The sequence below is a fragment of the Numida meleagris genome, chromosome 3 (assembly GCF_002078875.1).
Source record: "Numida meleagris isolate 19003 breed g44 Domestic line chromosome 3, NumMel1.0, whole genome shotgun sequence".
NCBI classification, from domain to species: Eukaryota; Metazoa; Chordata; class Aves; order Galliformes; family Numididae; genus Numida; species Numida meleagris.
In genome coordinates, this window is record NC_034411.1 from 77,156,233 (window position 1) to 77,172,111 (window position 15,879).

A 15,879-nucleotide genomic window follows, 5' to 3' on the forward strand; every position below is an offset into this window, starting at 1 on the left:
GTAAGGGTTTATCTCCAGCAGGGAGAAAGGTTTAGCACAGCAGAAGGAACGACCACTTTAATGTCTTCAAAACTCAAGCAGCACTCTTCCCTGAACAGGCGTTACACCAAACCATCTCATATTTTTACCATCTTGCATTTGTTTGGTGGGCAGTAATACTGCCTTGAGAAACTAAAAACCAAACCCAGATGTGAAGGAAGCATACAGTTTTCCTATCTGCAAGTACAAAAACGTGTTTTTGTAGATTGGAGACTAATTCCAGGTTTGAGAACAGAAAAATTTACTTTATCACTCTATACTCTCAGTAACCTTGTAGGGAAACCGAAATGAAAAGCGTTTCTCATCATATCCATACTACTGATCTTGAAAACTTGAAGTTGTGTGTGTAGGAGCTACTTTATGCAAAGGCCAAGCTAGTTTAATAACCTATTTGTGTTCAGCAGAGATGATAAAGCATGATGAGGATTTTGTACCTTTGTAGCCACCATCCTGGATTTTCTGTTGCAAAGCAAAACCCTGCCTCTAGAAGTATCCAAATCTTTTCTTGTCTCAGGTTAGAGATGAAACAACATGGTTTCTGCTTTTTGCAAGTCTTTTTTTTTTTTTTTTAGTGAGGCCTTGGCTTAATGAAAGCTTGATTTTTACTTCTTAGAGTAGCTTTTTGAAGTCCTAATTTATACCCTTGTGAATATTGCCAGTTGTGATCAATCTAGTGTGAGGCTTTTCAAAAAGGCCAAAGAGTCAGATTCCTAGAGCTGCTAAGTCCCACTGATTTGACTCAAGTTTCCTCTAAGTCTGTCCTTTTGTGACTGCAGAATGTGTACTAAAAGATGTGCCATACCTAAAGGCATGCTTTCCAAGGGCAAAAAAAAATGCACGCCAATGTCATGGAGGCTGCAAAGCAGCTGTGCATGAGCCTTGTCTCCCAGATCAGCTCCTTAGTTGGGATGCAGCATCCAAACCTTGAGAAAAAGTCAACATATCCTCCTTGATGGACATTGTCATAGCGATCTATCAACAGCCAGAGCAGATGCAAAAATCTCCAAGTGTGTACTTCAACGCATACGTATTCTTGGGCACTGATAGTTCTCCCCACTCCCTTGACTTTCTGTACCTTTCCCACTAACCCCTGCTGCTGGAGGTGCTGGCTGAGTTCCCAAGCTTGACTTGCTTTGGAGGGCTTGATGTTGTGAATAGTTCATGTTTCCACGTGGCTTAGGATACCTAGGTGTAGGACATAGGCTCGGTAACTCCTTTTAAGACTGAAAACTTTTCAAGTTTCGCACTTAGAAGTGGGGATTTCCTTTTCAGAGAAGGAAATCCAAGATAGTGGCATTTAAATGTGGTGAATGGAGTGAATAAGAGGGAAAAATGTTCTGAAGAAATAATAGCAGGAATTTCAACTAAATAGCAACCTCACAGTCTGTACTGTATTAACTCAATGGATCCTGGAACCACTTCGGCCTATGTTTTATAACATACCTAAGGTGTGCCCTTATTGCACTGTAACACCTGCCATATTGTAAGCTATTTCTGACTTCTCATATGCTTTTTGGCAGCTGTAGAGTTTACTTTAGAAGTTACTGCATGTGCAAGGTCAGCAACTTTTCTGCAGGATTTACATACTGCAATGTGCTAAGGGGTTAAGAAGGCACGGACTCAAGGGTGGGCCAAACTCTGCTCCCAGAATGGAGCAAATCAGGGCTTATCAGAGCAGGCAATGCAATCGCTGTCTTGTGAGAGCCTCAGTACTTCCTCAGGCAAATTGTGGCTGCTCTTTGCCATCATGAGGTCCATGGAATTGGAAACATATGGGTTATTTTCTCAGCATCGATCTGGTCTGGTACTCTCACAAGTAAATGGGAATATTTCTTTTGTCTTCATAAGAAGTCAGATCAGACTATAGAAGTGCTGAATACTTTGTTGTCCATAACATATTAAATATTAATTCATGTAAGTGTGTTTCCAAAATGTCACTCATTGAACGTTTTACCCACAGAATCCATCACACAATCCATATCTGCACTGGGTCTGTCTGACTCTGTACTGATTCCTTAGGCTAGCTGTTAAATTAAAAGAATAAGTTTACTTTCTAGAGAGTCTTTGTCTTTCTGCCAAGCAATAGGTACTTACAAGATTTGCAGAAGTTTTCATGCGTATGGATATTCATTTTCAGATCGGTTTCCATTTCTAGAAAAAAAAATCTTGCACCTTTTATTAATCGTCTGTGAGTATTGATTCATGGTATATTTTAGATGGAGTAGTGTGTCAGATATATTTCATTTAAATGAGGGTCTTTATTCCCCATACATATTGGCGTCTTTGGTCTGTTACCACTTACTCTACTTCTTGAGGTAGACTGTGTAGTTTCTTTAACACTGCAGTGTCGTGTCTGGTTCTTGAATGTATGCAAGACCATCGATACCAAAAAGCATGTGTACTGGGTCAGACTGAAAGTCTGTCTAGTTAGTGTCCAGTCTTTTTGAGTGGCCAAAACCAGATATCTGGAGTCAAGCATGTTAGGTGAAGCCTGTATGATAAGTCCTGGTAATACAGCCACCTCCAACCATTTGTCTCTCAATGGCTTCATAAGGCAAAGGTGAATTCTGTGGATTCAATAAATGTACAATATTTACAATAATGTCTTTCAAATGCTATGAACGCCCATAGATTTTGTCTTCAAAGCCAAAATCTGAAATGCTGTGCTATAATTAGCAGTAATTATCTTCCACCTATCTGGACCAGGTAAAGGAATGGCAGAAGTATCTCAGTAACCTAGTTTCGATTTGGCTTGAAAGAAACAGTGACAGGAGAAGCAACAGCCATTTCCAAATTCAGATCTCATCTATCACCAAATGTGCCCACAGATGACACCTACAGCCATCTTTTGGAAACTGTACTGAAATTTTCTTTTTGCTTCACAAAGGCACGAAGGATTTATGGTCAGACGCATGAGGTGGATTCTGAAGGCTGATAAAAGTGAAGTTTCAAAGCATTTTGCTGAAACTGGAGGTCTATTGTTTTTGTTGTTGTTGTTGTTATATCAGTATATTCTTTTCTGTTTAAAAATTTCTCAAAATATTTTACGCTTTAAAAAAAACAAACAGGCCAGGAAGCAAATCTGTAATTATCTAAATGTGCATTGTCACAAAAAGACTGATCTGTTGCCACATTTTTAAAGGAAAACAACAGCAATCCGGAGAAATTACAAATTTGCAGGAGATAGAAAAAGTTATTTCAGAAAATAATAAAATAGAGTAGCTGCATGTACTATCATAGTACAAAAGAGCAAGAAAATTGATGAGCTGGCTAGTGGGAGACAGAAAAGTTTTAAAGAACAGATGTTTTAAAGAAGAAGTTCTAAAGATAGCCAGAAATAAACAATACACTAAACAAAAAGTCACACAGGGAAAATGTGTGCAGATTAAAGATATTGTGCTGCATTCAGCCCTTGATCGATATGGGGCGCACAGAGAGAAAGAAGGGAAGCGGAATGCTAATGCCCCTCTAGGTAGTAACATGCTAGATCCCAGTGTTACCTGACTTTGCCCAGCTTAACTTTGAAAGCCAAAGATAATGCTTGCTATTTAACTCCAAAAAATGTGAAGATCGAGTGTAGACTGTAAAGAGCTTTATCATCCATCCATCTATCTATCTATTTAATCTACCTGTCTATCTATCTTTTTATCTATTTATTTATATGACTGGGAGAAGATATTCACCAAAGTGGCTGCAAACTCTGCAGTGTGGATTGTTTTACTTGTTTACATATAACCTGATGAAAAACCAAATTGTTACATGTTCATAAAAAGACACATTGCTAGGGGTAAATATTCACTTCTTGAGCACTTCGGCATCTTCAGCTATTGCTGATTGAATTAAATTCAAGAGTAAGACACCACAGGGACTAGCAAAGGGGTTCAGTTGCCTAAATTTGGGCACCTAGTGGCATTTGAATTGCTTGCAAGTATCCAGTCAACTCTCAGCTTCTGCTAAAGGTGGATATGTGTATCCCTGGGGACCCATGTCAGATTTTCCATCCCCATAAGCCGACCTTGGAAACAGCAGGGCATCACAAATGACACTAGACATCTACATGTAGTTAATTGAACCAAGCTCACAGTGACAACTTGATGATGAGATGAATCACTGCCAAGGCTTCCCCAGCTACACTAGGATCTCCATGAAAAACAGTGGGAGCTTTGACCCTCGTCTTGCCCACAGTGTAGAAACTGCCATATGAGGTTTTTGATCTCAGACAGAATCCAGTCCTCAGTGTGCAGAGCACATGTGTGAAGATAAGACTGGGTCCTTGATAACATGTTAGTTTAAAAATTACTTTTATCACTGTGGCATCTTAAAATATTACACATAATGCTATAATTCTCAGCAGCTTGATGACTTCAGAAGACAAAGTTGTATTGCTGGGGCAACTCATTCATTAGATAAGGTCGGGTCTTATTATTTACTTTCTTCATTAATGCCTTTCAAAAAGGGAGAGATTCTTTTTTTGGTGTGTTTCTCTTTATTGAACTCAGGGGAAAACAACAATATCAAACTGTAATTCTTAATAGATTGAACTTAGAATGAACTTTTTATCATTTTTCTTTGTTTTATATTTGCTTTACTGCTCTGAACATAAGTGATAGTGTTACTGATTGGAGCCAATTGTAAAGGGGCAGTTCCTCTCTCCCTTGAAACTCTCAATATAGACCTAACACTGTCCTCGCTCAAGTCAATGAAAAACTACCTCTTGCTGATATGGGAGCAGAATCATTCTGACAAATAGTCCTGAAATCCCACTGAAGGTAGGCGGAGACCATGCCATTTCCTAATGAACTTTAATGTAAGCATATGTTGGACCTTCATTTAATAATAATCACTAGAAACCAAAAGAAGGGTGGATAATTACAAAAAATGGTTTCTTGTATGTTTTACTCGTATTCACAGTCTTAATACGCAACTGGCAGTGAAAAACCAAATAGGAGCCTTCAGTTTGTGTGACTGTGGGACTTCTCATTACTTTCCTTCTCTCTATTTCAGTCCTCACCATCCACAGTTTCTGAGTACACAGTACCATGTAGGAGAGGCACGGCCCAAAAAGACTGACATACTGGACATGTAAAGATCACAAATTTTACAAGATCAACATGTGTTTTTGTGATATAGAAAATACAAATCATTGCTTTGTAATACAGTATCCATGTTCTTGATTGTCTATCTACCAGCTGAAGTAGCATAGTTCTGTATCAGTTTGCATCTTCTGTTTGTCAAACTATTATGCAAGCATTGTAGTAAGCTGTTACAGTAATAATAATAAGCTGAAGAGTTGAGACAAGACTCTATATTTAGGAAACACATCCTATTGCTTCCATATTTGGGTGATTTTGTACTTTTGCTTGTGTAGTTTCTTTGGACAATCAAAAAATTCCTTGTGATGAATCTGAGAGAAAAAATTCTTTGGGAGGAAATAAGGTAAACCAAAAAAAAATCTCTTTTGTGAATAGCAGCACTGAAGAAGTATTTCCACTTTTTAACAAGTTCACTAGAATATTTATTAATGAAGTGTTCAAGTTTTTGAGCAGTAGTGTGTTTAGAAGTTCTAGACCTGTCAGAACAGCAAATGTTTTGCATAACTTATTCAGCCTACATAATTTCTCAGCAGCTGCTAAGTCAAGCATATACTCAGGATATCTACACAATGCGAAAGCAGTAAATCTATGATCAAATGGTAAATGGAGCCCCAGTTAGAAGACTTTGAACTGAGGAAAGAAGTTTCTTGCAGGATAGTGCTGATGGCATCCCACTGCCTTACAGCACATATTCCTTCAGAAGCAGTTGCTGAAATTAAGGAGGGTGAAATAGGAGTCACAGAGCAAAGAGAGCGTCAGCACAGAGAAACCCTGCATGACAGATCATGGGCTGAGAGCACTGTGTGCCTCCCAAATAAAATTCAAAATCCTGGTCCTGCTGTGCCAAGAACTGAAATGGGCATTGAGAAGAATGTAAATGTAGGCAGACTTAATGCATCAGGAGGAACATGCCCATGACTGAAATTCCGTTAGATATTTTGACTATCATGTGAGATTTCACCAAGCCAACAGCTGTTAGCATTAAAGATCCCAACTTGAGCAACCACCATCTACTGTTGTTTGTGAGACTGGAACAGGCTGGGATTTCTTCAGTGAAGGAAAGTATTGCTAGGCATATATAAAACTATTGTTTTATGGGAATGAAACAATTCTGCTGAAAATGATTTCTCAGCTCTAGGGTAGAATTTGATCCAAATATGATAAATATTACAGGACCAAGTAAATAATAATCTATTAATGCTAAATCTTTTGTATGGACTGTGGGAGACGCATTCCTCTGAAGCCCTGCTCTTAAGTCTTCTGGCACAGAGAAATGTTTTAACAGGAATTATGGGGTACTCCCTCAGTTCTGTGAGTGAAGGAGGGTTTATTAAGCCAGAAGAGGCAAAACTGGATTACCAGCTCATGGACTAAAGCATTGTCTTAGTTACAAAAGCAGCTGGAAACAGAAGGATTTGCACCTCAGTTTCTCTTGTCCTAGAACATCTGGTGATTACTGTGATGGTCTCTTTGCACTCTGTTCTCTTTGTGGATAGAATTGCAGTGATTTGGTGGCATTTTAATGCCAAATGTAATATTTTTGTTTTGTTTTATTTTCTGTCCTGGAAAAGCCTTATTATGTGAGAAAAGCATTTGTTACTCAGTTCTGACAAGTTTGAGCCCAATATTGGCCAGGTCTCACTCCTCTGAAGTCAGACATAAGATTCCCACTGACTCCTCTTGGAGAAGGTGATTTCTTAGGAATCTGCTGCTCAGCAGAAAGATGACATTCTTTTACTATTTTCTAATTCCCTAGGACTCGTAGAAGAGCAGGCTGTCTTATGACAGTGTGCCTTCCAGAAAAGCAATTCTGCAAACACATCAAGAAATGCAATAGGATTGAAAGGGACACAAGGGTTAGAAGCAAGGGAAAGGGTCCCACTGCATTAAGGCTAAGTCACGATGTGCTGCCCTTCCCTCCTTCCTAACCGTGGTCTATAGAAGACAGCCTCAGTGGAGGTCTCTATCCTTCACCCTGTCCTGGTACATCTTTTTTATAGGATCCCCTGTAACCTACTGGAACCTTCATATGCTTGGGTTTGAAAACTCAGAACAGCACTAAAAATGGCAAAAAAGAAAGAGGAAAATATTAACATGTTCTCTATATATCTCATTTGGGCTGTGTCCTTGCTGACTTTCCATTAAAATGATAATTTTTGAATTTGAAAGGAAGTATTAGAATTAAAAAACATGCTTCCGTGCAAGTTATTTTCTTTCTTTATTGAAAATGACAGCTGTGTAATTTGTACCTACAAACCAAGCAACAGAAAGGAACTGGAGTACAGGCCTTGGGCTGTCAGGTTTAAGTGACCTGGAGTTTGATGTACCGTGACAGTACACCAAGACCACCGCAGAGGTGGCCAATTTCAATAATGAGTAGTTACAAGAGGGAAGAGGAGAGAAACACATGTTCTTCCCTCTATGAAGCTATGCAGAATGCAATTTGTGCTACCATCAGATTCTCATTCCCCTGTGGGTCAATAAATTAAATAACACATCAATACCAGAGAGCGAATGAATCTCTGCTCCCCACTGTGGGTTTCTCTCTTGGCACGAGAAGTGTTTGATCTTAGTGTGCTGTCATAAAAAATAAGACCTACTTCATCATCTTCGGGGTTTTGACTTACAGACTAAAATTGGTGGGGTACCTGTTCAAGAGTACCTGAGGTGCTTTTATTCATTTACTCTTTCATTAAAGAATTGGCTTTTAGGGGAAGAATAACAGTCTGAGAAGGAAATACTTGCGGGGTCTTTAGGGACTGCCTTTTGAGCAGCTGCTACACAATAGTCCAATGGCACATGAGGGCACAGCACTCCCCTGGAAGCCTGCTCTGCACGAGCAGTGTTTGGTGGGGCCAGACACTGTTAAACCAGAGCCGGATGCAGGATTGTGGAAATAGTCAACGCTCCTCGTGCCTCATCAAATGGGGCCCTGTGTATGGCCTGCAGAAAGAGCAGCTTCATTCTGTTAACCCAAACATGGCATTTCTCGTCCTCAGCACTGCAATGTCACGATGATTTATACAAGAGGACAGGATGGGAAATATCTTTTTCACGGCCTAGAGTTTTGTGCAGCCAAGGCAAGCTGCTCTGTGCTTGTGTTAGAGAGCAGAGCTCTGTATGGGAAGAGCATGAGGCAGGAGGATGGTTTGTTGTACAGGGAGAAAGGAATCATTCCCCTTTTCACCAAGCCAGGAGTGAGGCAGGATGGATTAAGCTCACAGCCCCTTCCAGTAGGGTGACTTTCCATGCCACATCTGCCTGGAGCCCGCCAGCTAGACAGCAATGCTTGTGAGCTGCTTATAAATCAGATAATTAGAGATGTAGCTGGCTATAACATCTTGAAGGAGGCTCAGCATTGGGCAGTGACTTTTATTTATCATTCAGCAGTTAAATGTATTATACTGCATAAACCTTGAAATGGCTTGATTATAAAATGTGTTTTGGAAAGTCCGTGTGCCTTCCCCACAGAGTGCTAAACCTGGTGAAAAATGGGTAGCATCAATAAACACCAAACCTTGTACCAATAAATGTGTTCCCTTCATTACTCAAAAGAGCCCTGAGCTATGGAGGTATAAAAGGCCCCATTCTCCCCTGCAGGGGAATAACACATGTAAGGTAGAGGAAACTCAGTGAATTTCAGCATGCCATTTCCTGCTTGTTTCTGCATGGCAGGGGAATGGAGAAGGATTTTGGGCATTACTTTCTCAGTAGGACAAAAAATAATAAGATAGCCACCTCTCTAATTTACAGATGCTGGGAAACTCAAAGAGTCAGGAACATCTTGTTAACTATTCTGCAGATTCTGCTTTCGCAGCTTTCCTTACATACCCCTCATCAGTGGGTTCCTCTGCTATGAAATTCTGCAGGATGGTTGTACAGCTCCCTGTGTTATACATGCTTTATGTATATGCATAAATATACAAAGAGAGTGAGTTCGCAATTTCTACTAAACTTTTAAAGAAACCCACTTGTCTGAAGCAGTTGAAGAACAGAAGGACTTAGGGCACCATGGCAGCAGCCTGCACAAGCCCAGGAACTGAACTGGGGCTGCCTCAGATGCAGCTCCGTGCATGTGAATCCATCTGATGGAAGATGAGTGCTGGTCCCTGGCTTAGACAAGGTTTTCCTTCCTGGCTGGTGGGGAGTCCAGATCGTTTCCACTTTCTCCTCCTTCCTCTTGCATTTCACTAGGTTGCTAGTGATAGGACAAGAGGTAATGGCCTTAAGTTGAACCAGGGAGGTTCAGGCTGGGTATTAGGAAAAATTTCTTCTCAGATGGAGAGGTGAGGCACTGTCACAGGCTGCCCAGGGAGGTGGTGGAGTCACCATCCTTGGAGGTGTTCAAGAACTGTGTGGATGTGGCACTGAGGGATGTGGTTAGTAGACATGGTGGGGGTGGTTCAGTAGTTGGAGTAGGTGATCTTACAGGTCTTTTCCAACCTTAATGATTCTGTGATTCTATGATTTGCAAAGCAGACCAGAATAAAATTTGAGTACATTGCAATGACCGAGTTCCTTTTTTGGAGAAAAATTTCTTCCTTCGATTGCGAAATCTCAGTTTGAATCTAAAGAAAGTCTTCTCCCAGATCTTGAACCAGAGATGAGCCTATAGACTGTCTGCATGTGTGTGTATGTTTTTTAGTATGTATAAAACTCTGACATCATTGGTCATTTGAGAGGATTATTCTCATTATTTCACGTGACTTTTTGACCTAATCTATGACCCAAACAAAGATTCTCCCGTGCCACTTTGGTCTTGCAAACCTGTTGGATTTTAGTTCTGCTGCTTGCCGCTGCGTGGCAAGGGGAACCTGGAGGAGCTGGCACCAGGAATGAACAAGAATCGCTAGCAGGAGGGAAGAGCAGCTGGCTGGGATTCACAGCCAGGGGCTCTCACTCTGCTGGAGTTTTTCTCATTATGGCTGCTGAATTTTCTTAGTGAGACTGTTTCTGAATAAGCCTTCCCTTACCTCTCAAGCACAGACCCCAGCACTGTGTCCCACCATGCCTCGCTGCGCAGCCGCCGTTCAGAAGCAGCCTCCCAGCAGTGCCTGCAGAGCCATTGCCCCTGTGTGGCAGAGGAGGGAACGAACAGCACAGACACCACTGCACTTAGTGCAGCACAGGAGCTCCTCTAAAATAAAATAGACTTTTTGCCCTAATCTGTTTCAAAGTGCCGTAAAATTACAATTTATTTCAGGCACATTACCCCAGCCCTTGTTTTCATTATGTGGCTCTCTGAGATTTTGAGCTGGTGCATGTGAGTGCAGACCCCATGCCGTGGCTCAGATAACCAGCGAGATTCTTGCCCTGAAAATTCAGCAGAGGTGCAGAATTTCACCACTCGGTTTCCCTTCTGCAGCCTGGGGGGTTGCCGTGCCCATACAACCCCAAGCTCCTACCGATAGTTTGCACTTGCCCCAAACACGAGTGCTGTTGTGGCCTTAAAGAAAGCTGCTTTTGCCTCTAAATACCTGAAAAAGCTTTAAGAACGTATTATTTTGGACCCCAACCCTTCCTGGCAGTGGAAGCAGGAGGTGTGTAGCACGGTCTATTTGTTATTTGCCCGTTTCTGTAGACAGCTGGTAGAGTTACAATAACTTTGATCTTTTGTTTTCCCCGCTCGGAGAAGCCCTCATTACCAAAGCATCACCTCTGACCTCCTTTTATATTTCCAGCGTGCGTTTTATTAACTCCTTTTTTCATGCGGGACATGTGGTGTCTGCCACTTGGTAAAAAGGAGGCCAAGTTCGCACTTTTGATGCGAAGAACAGCAGCGAGGAACATGGCCCCTTGCCAGCAGTTTATGCAAAAAGCCCATTCTGGGGAGGGCTGCATTAAATCTGCGCGTATGGGGCGCGCAGCTGGGACATGCCTATTGCACTTACTAGGATTAAGCTGGGGGAGTGGGATGCGGCTTTATCACACCCCTGCACGCACCTTACGCAGACATGGCAAATCTCTACTGGTGGGCTGAGGAATTTATTTTCACGGCACCTCTTGGCGGGCTGAGAAAGGAGGCATCCGGCCCTCCCCTGCCAGCAGCACCACGGCCTCTGCGCCTATCAGGAGCTCAGCAAAACTGTACATGACAGTGAAAATTTACTGGATGTTGTGGAAAGAAACAAGGGAAAGCGAAAGCGCAGCCCAGAAAAATAAGTGCTGTTTGTGTGTGCTTTTATTGATCTCTGACAGTCGTGGTATTTTCAGGGGCAACAGAAGGGAAAATAATTTCTGTCTGTGAATGGATGAGTGATATACAACCCCTTGTTTTTAACTACTCTTGTATATATATATATATATATATATATTTGTCCTGGTATGTGCATGTGTAGAAGGGTGTCTACCTAATTGGCCTCGAGAGGGGATTAAACTAAATAAAATCACAGTCCACAGTGGGCCTCTAAATAGGGCTTTTTAATTTGAAAATTTTTGTGGGTTACAGTGTAATTCAAGCTTTTCAAGCTTTATTAGTGCATAGCCGCTTGGGCAGCTTGCAGAGCTCCCATCCTGCCAGCCCGATATGCTGCGGCAGAAGGCAGGGTGCTCTCTTTGGCTGTGAAACGAATGCTGCGACACAACCAAAGCCCTCCTGCAAACAAAACACGTGCTAACAACAGCAGCGGGAGGCGGCCGGAGCCAGTGGTGTGCATCCAGTGATGCTGCCTGGAGGTGGCTCTGAGTGGGGCAATGACAGCCGCCGAGCATCCCTCCACTCTGCCTGTGACAGAATGCAGGGAGCAGATAGCAGCGAACACCAGCAATGCTGCATGTTCTCTTGCAATAACAGTCAAAATATGCAGCTCGGTGTAACTAATTGCTGTGGAAGGAGAAAGAACCAATAGTGCTCGTTGCTGTGAAACTGTTAATGGAGAACTTATGGAGAGAAAGTCCGAGTTCTCTCGTCCAAATTGGAATGTGAAAGAAATCTGTTGGAAGGTGATGACAGAAATGAAGTAAAACAGTTGTTTCCTGATCCATGTGCCAGATGTGTCACATACTGTGATAAATAAGATCTGCATCTTACACTCCAGAAATTGGGGAATATTACAAGCGTTTATTATAGTGAGGTACAAAAAATGTACTTGAAATGCTTTGTTTCTCCTGGCACCAAGCAGTGAGAAGTTATTGCACAATGCCTGGAGCTGCTAATTCTTTTGTTTAGGTTCAATCCAACACAGCCTATTAAAAGCTTAAATTCAATTTTATTGTTAAGGTATTTATTAACTGATTATGAAAAGACATTAAAGGGCTCATAATTAAACTACTAAATTGTTCCTTACCTTGACGAATCCCCCTGTTTTCCAAGACTGACTTCCACTGTATAAAATATCTGGGTTTTAATTTAGAGAAGAATGCTGCTCATGGGTGAACCTGAGCTGTTGCTTCAGCTCCTGATCCCAGGCTGCCTTGCTGCTGTTCATACGCCCAGAATATCATGGCAGAAAGCCTAATGCATTGGTGGCATTTCTTGGGAAGACTGCTCTGTAGGTTTGTGGCATGTTGTCACACATTTGCAGAAATAGCTGCGTGTTGATGTTGGATAACCCAACCTTGTTGCTTAGGAAAAAAAAATATCTTATTGACTTTTGGCCCATGTACTGTTTGAAATGTGTGTTGTGAGCAGCCGGCTAGCCCTGCTGAGATGGAAGGCACATGCTTCCAGGCAAAGCTGGTTCCCATAGTCGGATGTGGTTCCTGGAAACCTCCTATGTATATAATCCCCCCAAAACCCAAAGTTGGGAAGGCAGGGAGAGATGAGGGACTGGACCTCACACACCAGCTCAGCATACAACCTCAAAGAAGATGTTGGCGCTCCAAGCCATGGATCTTATAGGACCAACTGCCTTCACCTGGATGGCTGATATGTGGGTTAGATGTAAGCACATGGGAGGCAATCAAGGAGGGGTTGATTCTCTTGTAGCTTTCTCTTTGGGATTTGCGCTGTTCATGCAAACGGTTGTGTGTCCCGAGCCTGCTCCAAAGCTAATTGGGGGACTGGGTTGTCTACCTGGAGGTAACTCCAGTTCTCAGCTGGCTCTGGCTGCCTGCACCCTAGCAGAACTGACCCGCAGGCTGTAATACTCAATGGCCTTTCATCATGACTTCATCAGGAGCCTTTTGCTGTCAGGACAAGGAGAAAGTATGCATCTGATTATCACAGGTTGAGAGGAAAGCTTGAAACCTCTGATAAGCACCATTATGGGAACTTCTTCAGACCCCGCAACCTGGTGGTGAAGAGCAATAACCTGAATGTCAGCTGCTTTTAAAAAAAGAGATACAATCTCATGGTCTCATCATGCCCATAACAACCCAGACAAACTTTCTGTGATTTGCTTTTGGGATCTTGCCCTTGGCAGTACCAGTGTTCCCAGAACTGTCTGGGATGTGTGGAGCAGCTCACATTTCTCCTGTCTGATGGTTCAGGCTGTCTGCAGACTGAGTATATTGCCCGGGCTGGGTGCATCTGGCTGAAGGAACTGGCAATAAGCACCTCATGCAAGCTGAGATGAGCTGCAACCTTTGACCATGAAGGGAGCCGCACGGCTGAGTGCATGTGGATGGAGCTCATCCTGGTTATCGTGCTTTGCATTTTTCAGGGTTAATGCAGAGAGATGGGTTTGAGATGTATTTCTAAAGATGAGATTCACAAAAGTGTGGCTTTGGGGAATTGCCAGCACCCTGTCTCAGTGCGTAAGACGTAGGTGAGTCTCAAATGGGAGCACCTTCTCTTCTGCTGGAAAATGCCCAGTTTGCCCACGCAGATCCCCGTATGAAGATTTTTAACCTTTTCTGTGTAGGGTTAGCCTGATCCACCCTCAAAATGTAACAACATCTACAGTCTTCATCTATATCACATCAGCCTTTACTCAAATTTCAGAGGGAAATATATCCCAGTCAGTTTTAAAATTCTTGGAAACATCTTTATCGTTATCCTACGTCTTCACTACTGGCAGTGTGTTTGCTTACTCCATGGATCTTGCTCTAAAACCCCAGTCTGGAGGAGCACAGGTAGCTTTTATTTTAAGGTAGGCATTTCGCTCCACCAGGGATTTGCCTTCATTAGCTGAATGGGCATAGAAGCTCTCTTGCCCTTCCCTTCACTGATGTTTCTCAGTGAGATTCTGAATTTAGCAACCCCATTGGAAAAACAACTCTTTTTTTTTTTTTTTTTGGCAGAGAAGCTGCAGCTGTAAGTGTTTATGGGAAATAAAGATATCTGATTAGGGTTTTTTTTTTTACACACAAAGCTGCATACCCTCTGGTAACCTTATTTGCTATCCTGTTGGAGGCTGTGGAAGAGTGGAAATATTGCAGTGTCTTAGCAGTGTATGGAGAGCTGGCTCACCCTCCGAAATACAGAGGTGCTGTTGCTGTTCAGAGATGTTTTATTGAAGAAAGCGATACTGCTTTTGACAAAACCAGGCCCAGCCTTACAGTAAGGGTTAGTTAGGAGCCTCAGCAAACTGTTATTGTCATGCAGAGCTGTGTTTGCCCTTAAGGGACACATTAGGGAAAACAATGGACAATGAGCCACGCTGACAGATTATGGGAGCAAATGAAAGAAATAAAATCTAGTATGCTTTTGTGAAGCTGACATGAAGACAGCTGGCAGAGGTCAATACGTTACAGCTTTGCAAATGGTGAAAATATCAGTTGTCCTGGCTTGTGACAGAAAGTGCAAACACCTCTTGTGTATGCCAAAAATATGGAAAAAAGTAGGTGATACTTATTGCAGTGAATAGCCAGTGATGAATGTGGAGTATAACTTGTGGTGCACATCATCCAAGCCAGGGAGGGGACTCCCCTGGGGCAGAGAATATTTTTATGTCACCTCTTTATACAGTGTGGGATTTCCTTCTCCTAAATTGAGACTATAGAACCTAAGACCCAAAGTGCATTGCAGCCATGTTCCTATCTTCACAGGCAGCTATGTTTGTGAGGTGCTTTTCTCCCTAGGCTGAGGGATCCCTGGACAATGAATTTCAGTGGCCAGAGGTAGCTGTTCTGGGACCCGGAGGCAGTTGGAGGAGAGCATCAGCTCCATCTGGGACAGGACAAGTGGCTGAATTCAAACATGGCTTGGATCTCAACAGAGATTTCTGGATCTCAAGAGATCCAAAACTCAAACCAACACAACTGTAGGTCTCTGCAGGAGCCTAGGAGAAGTGCACTCAATGGGGAGCATGTACCAAAGCTGGGAGGAATGACTCTGTGCCTGGGTCTTTTCAATTTTAGCAATAATTTCAGAGGGACATGGACTCCATCCACTCTGTGGGACAGGGACCAAAAATTGGAGCTAGAAGCCACTGGAGTCCAAAGAACTGGATGTACTGGATGTCTCTCAGTGTTAGCAGTGAAACTAGATTCCAGTCAAGTTCATTCAGCATCTATGCAATAAGGGTGAGAGTAATAACTTGGTATTATTTATGTCACCACAATTCTGTAAGTTTGTGCTGTGGATTTCTTGGTCCAGCACAGCTAGACACTGCCAAAAATGTGCATTCCTAACTCCTGTTAGATAATCAATTTTTGCTCTTTTTATCTGAATTCTTGATGAAAACAGGTTGTGTTGGGTTTTAGGCTGTGGCTGTACCTTGGCTTCAAGTTTACGCAGAAGCTTGGAGCGGGTCCCTTGGGCTGCCCCATTTTTTGGGCTGCTTTCACCTCATCCAGGTAAACTGGAACAGCCGACATTAGAGTCCCGAAAGCTCTCAGGATCTCTGCAGAGTCCTTTTCCTTT